Genomic DNA, 8,889 nt, shown 5'->3' with positions numbered 1-8,889 from the left:
AAAGGGTGTGCGAGTGTTGTGTGACATAGTAAGGGTTGCGGGGCTTGGAGAAACAAGCACGCGTCCCTGGGAAGTCTGCAGGGTGCTGGCAGCCCGCAAATCGCTTGGACTACAGTGAGGGGCATTGTGTGACTCCAAGGGGGCTTTCCATGCACCGAGTGGACTCAGTTTCTAAACTCACATCCTAATGTATCCTGGCTTTTCACAGAATACTGGAGACATGACTGCATGCATGATCACGGTTCTTGTAGTGAAGCTGCCACCATGGTACGCTTAACAGCTGCATAAATATTATAAAGAAATAGGGTTTTCCTGACACTTAGATTTAACCTTAATGCATCTAACCAGCTGATGGTATCAGACGTGCTTTACTGTTCATTTTCTTTTTCATTGGTAACAGTAACGTTATAAAGTGCCAGTGATGTACATGCCAGTTGTTCTTATTTTCATCAGGGCATTTTGTTTCATGCTCTGCTTAGTTGTTTTAAATAGGTTAATTGGCTTTTGTTAGCAATTTCAGATTCTGGAACAATTGTGTGGTGCTGTCAGTGGTGCGCCATTAGGGCGGCTGCTTCCGTGGGGCGCCGTTGGGCTGTCCGTGGTGCGGCATTACGGGCTGTGTTCGTTGGGCGTCGTATCTGGTGGTGCTGTTCGTGGGGCCGCCGTTCTGGGCGGTTGATGTCCGTGGGGCGTCGTTCTTGGGCTTGGTGCTGGTCCGTTGGGGCCGGCCGTTCTGGGCGGTGCTGTCCGTGAGGCGTCGTTCTGGGTGGTGCTGTCCGTGGGGCGCCGTTCTGGGCGGCGCCGTGCCTGGCGGGGAAGGTGTGCTGTGGCTTCTTTGTTGTTTTTCTGTTTCCCCATCGTGTGAGCTTTTTTGTTGTTGTTGTTGTTTGTTTTTTATTTGATTGTTTGTTTTTTTCAAAAACCTGAGATAAGGTCTGTGTTCTGGAACAGCTCTCCTTTTCCACAGGAGGAGCCCCTCGTGGATCGCAGTGTTGGTTGGTTGTGATTTGGGGAGCACGAAGGAGAGCCATGCAGGTGGGAGCGGTGGGGGACCCGGCCTCCCCGCCCGGCTGCACGCCCGTCACAGCTCATCCGACACACCCTGCTGCGAGGCCGTGTCGTCCAGGCCCATGTCCTCCTGGTTTGCTCTCCTGCAGACAACCCCGAGAGTCTCTGCCACAGCCTCCGCCAGACGTCGGTCACGAAGCTGCCCCTGCTGGTGGCGTCGGTGGGCTCCCATGGCTCGGAGCCGCGCTTCCAAAGAGACAGAGAAGCAGTGAACAGCTCAGCAAGTGTGCACTACCCACTTGTAACTCGCATCACCCCACCCGTGCTGTGGGATAAAGGCTAGTGCTGCCATATCCTTGACGTCAGGTTCTAAAGTCAGGTCAAATGATGGAGGGCCAGCACGGTGGTCTCTGAGGAAAGGACGGGCAACCTCTGAGGCACGGGCTCTGCCCGTGGGCCTCTGGATGACTGCACTGGAAAGAGCGGCCCTGGGGGGAAAGGGCATGGGTGCGCCTGGCTTTCCAGCTGTGGTTAGTGTCCCGTCATGCACACTTAGCCTGTCATGAATGCTGAGTTCTAGCAGGCTTGACCCCAGGAGAACACGGAGGGCATTCTATTCTGGGGGCATGTGGTCTCAAGACAGGTGTCTGTTTTGGAGAGCCAGAAGGAGAATTTGACAGAATGGCAGAACTACACCCACAGACTGTGACTTGAACACAGATTGGGGCAGGGAGAAGGGTGATACTTTGTGCATTTTTATTGAGAAAATAAAGGGAGGGGAAATGTATTCTTTTAGTTATCTAACTAAGGTCAAACTCCTGAAGTAACCAGCTCTTTCTTCTTCGCCAGGACAGCCTGGGGGTTCCAGGACAGCCCATAAATCTCCCCCTCCGTGAAAGATGGCACCCACAGCTGCAATCCTGTGGCTCCTTGTAGGGCGGCTGGCCCAGCCTCGGCTTCCCCTGGCAGGAAGGTACTTGCCTGGAGAGCTGTTTCCCATGAAGGAGAGGGAGGGTGACACTAGGAATGTTCAGGTACGGCCCCCTCTCCCCCTGCAAATAACCTCACCCAGAACCAGAGCAAGCTGCGGTGTGGCCCCTTCTCGCCACCTGCAAATAACCACACCCAGAACCAGAGGCCAAGCTGCTGCAACTCTGGTGCTTGATGGAAAGCATGAGCCATGGTCAGGAAAACCTGAACACTCAAAAGGAGTGGGGCAACTCTCCAAATCTGACCCCTTTTAGCCTTGACACCATGGATTTTCCCTGTCTACCAGGTGACGAAGGAGAACTGCAGGGTATTTATTTACGTTTTTCTCACTGATGAAGCTCAAGTATTCATTTCATCTCAGCTGGCTCAGGATTCTGGACAAGTAAGAGCTTATTTGGGTGAAGTCCTTAAAACGCTCCTTGTCTAGTATTTAAATACCTAAAAGCAGCGGGCCGTCTCAGCAGCTTTAAAGTTAAATCTGTTGGCTGAGAATCAATGATACTCTAACTCCATTGGATAAGAAGCAATGATACTCTAACTCCAGCCTTGACAGGTGCCCTTTCCTCTCCCTCAGGCCAGAATCATGAGAAGAGTCCCACTGTGTGAATGGGTGGAGGGCATTCTCCCTCATGCTCCAGTGTAGGGTAGATGGCCACGGTTCTGCAGAACCTCTGTATCCGGTGACTCCTTTCGGTGTCTGCCTGGGCATGATCATTTACAGGACATGTGCTCTGTATCTTGCCTGCTTCCAAGAGCAGCCAAGCCACTTCATGTCTAATCACTGTCGTTTGTCACTCTGGGAACCCCATAGAGGAGGGGATGGGGTTCTGCAGGCAGAAGGGTGGGAATGCAAGGCAGGTACCATGCTCAGGCCAGGAGCCCATGCCACCACCCCAGCCCGTCCTGGTGAGCCCTGCCCAGCCCCTTACCCAAGTGGCCTGGCTGGCAGCCCTGGCCGAGGGGCCCATCACGATGTTGACGCTGCTGGATGACTGGGTGTCACTGGTATTGCCCCCTCCGCAGCAGAGAGTCCGGAAATGACGAGCGCGCTGGGAAAGCTCCTCTTGCTGAAGAGGAAGCTCAGGGTGGAGCTGGTGGCAGAGCCCAGGCTGGACCTGATGAGTGCCTCGGCCTGCTCGCAGACACCCAGGTGGCCTGTGGTGGTGACAGGCGGGGGCTGAGAGTGCAGGGACGTGGCTGAGGTGTGCAAGGAGAGCCGGCTTTCTGAGAGTCTCTGGGCCAGCTCGTGCACTGAGGTGGACGTCTGCAGGAATGTTTGGCGGCTCTCTAAGATGGGGCCAGATTAGCTCAGCATGGGCGGCCTTTGGCTTAGTGCCGAGTGTGTCTGCACGGACTGGCTCCTGCCTTTTCTCCTGCCTTTAAAAGAAAGCAGAACACAGAGTTGTAGCGGGTGGTCATGAACATCGATACCTGTGTGGTGAAGCAGGTGGCCTGCTCTGCCTGGGCCCAATGACCCCTCCTCAGTGCACCACGTGCAAGGCTGGAACAAGAGCTGGAAGCCTGACCACTGCCTCACCCACTCCCTCCTGCCAAGTCCAGTTCCTGAGAACTGAAGGGCCAACCGAAGGGCATCCAAGGGTGGGGCTGGGGCTGGGGGTACATTGTGAGAAGCTGCAGCCAGGGTGACAGATCTGCCCCGTTTGCCAGGACATTCCTGGTTGAGCACTGAAAACTCCCACATCCCTGGAAGCTGCTCGGTTCAGGCAAACCAGGACGACGCCAGGAGCGGAACTTGGGCTCATAAAGTAAACCCAAATGTGATCCTGGCTCAGGACCTTGGTTCCTATGCTCATCTGATCAGCAGCGATCAAGGAAAACATGCAGGGTTCTGTCATTTTTATTTGCCGTGGAAAAAGACAAAAGGGGAGGAGAGCTGAAAGCCCATGCTGTGGCCTCTTTTCCAGAACAGCTCTCCTTACAGGCCCGCACACTACTGGCCAGGCCCGGGCCTTGGTTCCATGCTCTTCTCACCCACCCCTTTGCCCACCACCTCGCCCCTCAGGGGCCCTGCCACCCCAGCCTTTGCTGAGACTTGTCTAGACAAGGCCATTTTTGGCAAAAGGGACTGGACTGCCCATAAAGATGTGGTTGTGTCCAAGCTTCTGGAAGCAGGATAATGTCATGGGGTCTTCTGTGCATGATGGACCTGTGCAGCCTGTGGTTCAGCTTTGCAGTCTAAGCAGTCTGAGGAAATGGGTGCTGGCTAGAACACCGGGTTGCTTGACTTGAGCATCCATGATCACCAGAGGCTAACTGCAAAATGTCATTTGGATGGGAGCAGCTAGTGACATCACAGTTCTATGAACGGCCTCATGGGCATGTCTTCTGCAGCTGCTACAGTTAGGCATTAAATCAAGACAAACAGAGGGGGCAGAGGCATGAGTATCGGAAAGGACGTCCTATGCATTGCCTTGTGTTCTACCTAACCCCAAATGCCCATTATTCATTGTGCATCTGGTGATTCTGAAGCGGGTGTGGCTGCCCCTAGAACCCAAGAACTGACACATCATGTGAGAGGCAATTCCTTAGGGATACACGTTACGAAGGGGATTCCAGGGATCCTTCCAGCCCTGCCTCACCCCACCGTGGCCTAGGCTGAAGGGGCCTTTTTGCCTCATGTTGACTACAGTGCCAGTTTGGATGCTATGATGGTCGAGTGCCCATTTGCAGAGGGCACTGGTGCTCCCATCTCACTTTCTCCGGCCCGTGTGGTGACGGTGTGGAGTGCTCACCCCACAGTGCTGTGGGCTTCCACATAACGGGGTTGCCCTCCCCAGGACGAGTGTGCTCAGCCCCTAGCATGGGGCCCATCCGCCTCTGCTGCAGGAGGGCTGCATCCGGGCCAGCCTGAAAGGTCCCGGCTGAGTTGCTGAATATGTTCCTCTTACAGAGAAAAAGGAGAGGAGGAAAGGGACCCTGACGAATCAGAATGAAAAACAAGGGGGGCGATTTGTTAGTTTATTCAGTGTCTGGCAAGGCCGGACGTCTGTTTGTGATTTCTACTGTAAAGCTGATCACTGTCCAAAAATACTCCACATTCATCCAAAAGTCAATGATCGTGACGCTCAAAAGAAGACCACCCACACTTGGTGGGGAACTTCCCAGAGAATTCCAGGAACACGGGGACAAATAACCCCCTGTGTGTCAAAGGGCAGCGGCCTGCTGTAGTCTGTGCAAGGCAAGGACTCCCCCACCACCTGATTTCACTGCTTCAGATTTTCTCATTGCTCTTTTTTTTTTCAAAATTAATTTTGCAAATGGAGCAGCACTAAGGAAGCAAACCGTGCTAAATGCATTTGTGCTACTCAGGATCATTATTTTACAATTTAACTTATTTTGCAAATTACTGTATTACCAAGTTATGAATGTTTCTAGGGAAACCTTTTTAGAACCTGAATGGAAATACCTCATATATAAATCACCCTCCTTGGTTTATTATCGTGGCACTTAATTCCTTTGTCTTTGATGTTATGGGAAAAGTGGTGGTGTTGCTCCTTAGTGATATGAGAACACAGCCTCCCTCTCCAATCTGGGACTTGGATTAGTTACGAATTCCTAACTGCTCACCAGTAAGTAGGTCACCAGCCTCCACTGCTAGGCCAACTCCTCTTCCAGCTGTGACATATAGTTTTTACCCCAGCAAGCCGATTGTAGGTTGTCAGGCCCTAGATGAGGCTGGCATAATGAGCGCCTGGCAGCTGGGTGCAAAGTGCTGTGTGCACCAGCAGCAGCAGATGCACAGCGTGGCCAGCCTGGGGAGAGGAGTTCTGCTTGTGGGATCTCAGGCAGGAGGGACCCCAGTCCACTCAGCCTCTAGCAAGGGCTCAGGATTGGGATACCTGGCCAGAACTGAGGCAGGGACCAATGAGGGCTGGGGGCAGTTGGGTCCCCAGTTATGCGAGTTGAGTCTTGGCGACTTGGTGAGTAAAATAAGACCCTTGTTAGAATTTGGTTCAAATTCACCCTTCAAAACTGCTCACTTTTTGCTACTTGGCTAAGTGTCTCTGTCATGCCCTTCCCAGAGAGGCAGGTCCTCCAGTCTGAGAGGCCCCTGACCACCTCTCGAATGGCACTCAGCACACTGTGTTGTCACTGTCTGATGCATGGCCCTCTCTGCTATATGTCCTTTCTGCAGCAAAGGACCCCTGTATCACTGCTATGAGCTCAGCACCCGGCACACTAACATGTAAGTAAAGGATACACGGGACAAACCTGCAAAACAGACCAGATGCCAAAACCCTGATTAGAAATCCAGTGAGTCTCAGAAAGTTCGGGGTGGGTACAGTGTTTCTTAGACTTGGCCATTAGAAGCATTTCAAAAAATTAATCAGTATCTTGACTAGAGGCTGAGACCCAAGGGGCTGCCACTGCAGACTGGAGGGCAAGCTAAAGGTTAGGAAAATAGGAAGGTGATTCCTCCATTGTTCCAGGGTCAAGTACAAAGATCCAGGATCAGGAATGTCCTCCCCATAGCTGGAGACTGGCCTCTAGCCCCCTGCACTGGCCAAGCAGGTCTCTGGCTTCCTTTCTGGGAGCTGTGTGTCTCAACTCGGATGGACATGGTTGTTTTACTTAACTGGGAGGAGGGTGAGAAGGAGGCCAGAGACTGAAATCAAATCCAGTTATGTTCACATCCCCGAAGGGAATGATGGCCTGCTGGGAATGGCAGGCAGGTGGTTTCTGCAAAGTGTCCCGGGCAGGGCCAGGCAGAGCCGCCCCTCCCACTGTGGGAGCCTCCTTCTTGGACTTGCTCTCCTTGGAACCCCAGGGGCTACCGCACATTGGGTCTCAGGTGCAGTGTCTTGAGGTGAATGAAAGCTTTGCGCTCCCGGTCCCAGTCAGGGCACCATCTGCATCCGTGAAGAAGGAGGTCAGAATCAGGGGCATGGCCAGGTGCAGGAGGTAAGAGCCTGTGGGTGCAACTTCTCTCTTACTGACACCATGGGCATCTTCTAGCATCTGCCGTGTATCGAGTGCTGAGGGTGCCATGGTGTGGGTGTGGGAGCCCTCAGGAAGTTCACACCTACTCGTACTCTTCTTTTCCAAGACCAAGGGCTCCAACATGAGGCCCAGGAGTGTATGTGTTGGGGGAGCTGCTAACTGCTGAGACAAGACAATGGCTCCTGACCTTCTACCGCCCATGGAGAGGGAGCAAGTATAGTGAACCACGGTGGAAGGTGGCCCGTGCCCCACTGTGGCTGTAACCACAGTGGGAGTAGAAAGAAGGTGACGTTTAATTTTTCCAGGGGACAAGAAGGAGAGATATCCATGTCTTGAGTGTGGGGTCAGCAAGTTATCCCTTTGTGCCTATTTTTAGCGGCTCTAGATTTCTTCCAGGAGACCTGCTGTGCCCATGGTGTCTCCAGAATTCCCTGCTGCCTGCAGGCTTCCTGGGGGCCCCGGATGCTGGTTTGAAACAAACATGTACATACATTCCAGCCTCTTGAATTCGAGTTTGGCCTCCAGCCCTGTTCCCACTGGCATCCCCAGAGTGGGCATTTTGCTTATGTCGCCGGCCGGCCTCAGGGCCCCGTCATGAGCTTTAAAGGAGTTGCCCCAGGAGGCCTCACTGAAGGCAGCTGCCATAGCAGAGGCCGAGTGCGGAAATGCCCGCGCAGCTGAGGCAGGGCTGCAGCGTGGCAGGGCGGGTGGCAGGGCTGTCCCCTGATATCCTCCCCACTGGGCCTCATGCCCCGCACCTGCCTGTAGCTCACTGGGCCCCCTCGGGGACTCCAGTCCAAATGGTCTGAACAGGCGGCTGCCCTCGGTGCTTGAGTTCCTTATAGGGACTGCTTGAGGATCTCAGCTGCATCTGAAGGCAGCCTGGCTGCTCTGGGGCTGGGGAAGTACCCTGAAGGGGACCATGGGTGCAGTCCTCCCCTCAGCCTATCAGCTGTCTTTAGGGCCCCTCTTTTCAGAGCCCTATCACCAAGTATCACCAGGAGCCTTCAGTCTTGGGTCTCCTGGAGAGCCTTCTGGATAGTTGAGTCACATCCTGGAGGGATTCTGGCAGGGGGATTGGGGCACCAAGGACATGATGGTACATTTCAGGACAGCCAACAAGATTGGCAGCTCTTGGCTCCACTGCTCTTGGCTGTGATAGAACCTGGCTACAGCTGCAAGTCTGAGACCCGAGGGCCTTACACTCTTGCCCTCTAGGGAAGCCGTAGTGTAAGTGGCTGAGGCCAGGAGGGGTAACCATCCACTCATTCATTCAACCTTTGTCTGCTGAGCCCAGACCATGCTTACTACCCAGCTCAGCACCTCCCAGAGGTTTCCCTTGGTGGCCCCTGCAGCCATCTCTGTCCCCACAGGGCCAGAAAGCTGTGGAGCGGGAGCATGTCAACCAGCTTCCACCCACTCCTGCTTGGCCATGTGCTGGGTTCCGAGGACTCCAGAATTTGCTGCCCCAAATAGGGGCCTGCACAGGCCTCTTCCCCAGGGTCCCCTCCCAGGGCGGACTTTGGGCCTACTTGCAGGCATGTGCACCCCCAGACAGGCATGCGAATGGGATGGCTCCAGTGTATGCAGGCAGCCCCTCACCTGGCAGGATGTGGGGAGAGCAGGGAAGAGGGTGGCGTGGTCTTCACGTGTGCTCCTGTCACAGGCTCTGCAGAAGTTACGGCTGCCCAACTGAGCATCCAGTGTGGGCTGCACTGTCTTAGGTGCCAGGCAGTGAGCAGCTCATGGGGAATTCTGACCACAGACAAGGGACATGCATCAGGCAGGGATTGGAGGGGAAGAGAAAGTGGGGCAGGGGGACGGCAGTGCTGTATGGAAGGCTGGCCGGGGTCTCTTGGATAAGCTGGGATTTGATGGGAGGCTGCGTGAGTGAATGAAGGAGCTGCAAGCCTGGGAGAGGCACATTCG

The 8,889-nt window shown here is 54.3% G+C and overlaps 1 pseudogene; it reads right to left on the bottom strand.

Moving 5' to 3' along the window:
• Window positions 1–559: 559 nt before the first annotated feature.
• Window positions 560–8,889, bottom strand: part of LOC115896145 — a 47,392-nt pseudogene continuing 39,062 nt past the window's right edge.

Source organism: Rhinopithecus roxellana, unplaced genomic scaffold (genome assembly GCF_007565055.1).
Source record: "Rhinopithecus roxellana isolate Shanxi Qingling unplaced genomic scaffold, ASM756505v1 contig5433, whole genome shotgun sequence".
NCBI classification, from domain to species: domain Eukaryota; kingdom Metazoa; phylum Chordata; class Mammalia; order Primates; family Cercopithecidae; genus Rhinopithecus; species Rhinopithecus roxellana.
The sequence above is the reverse complement of the archived record's forward strand: the minus strand, read 5'-3'. Positions and strand labels throughout refer to the sequence as shown.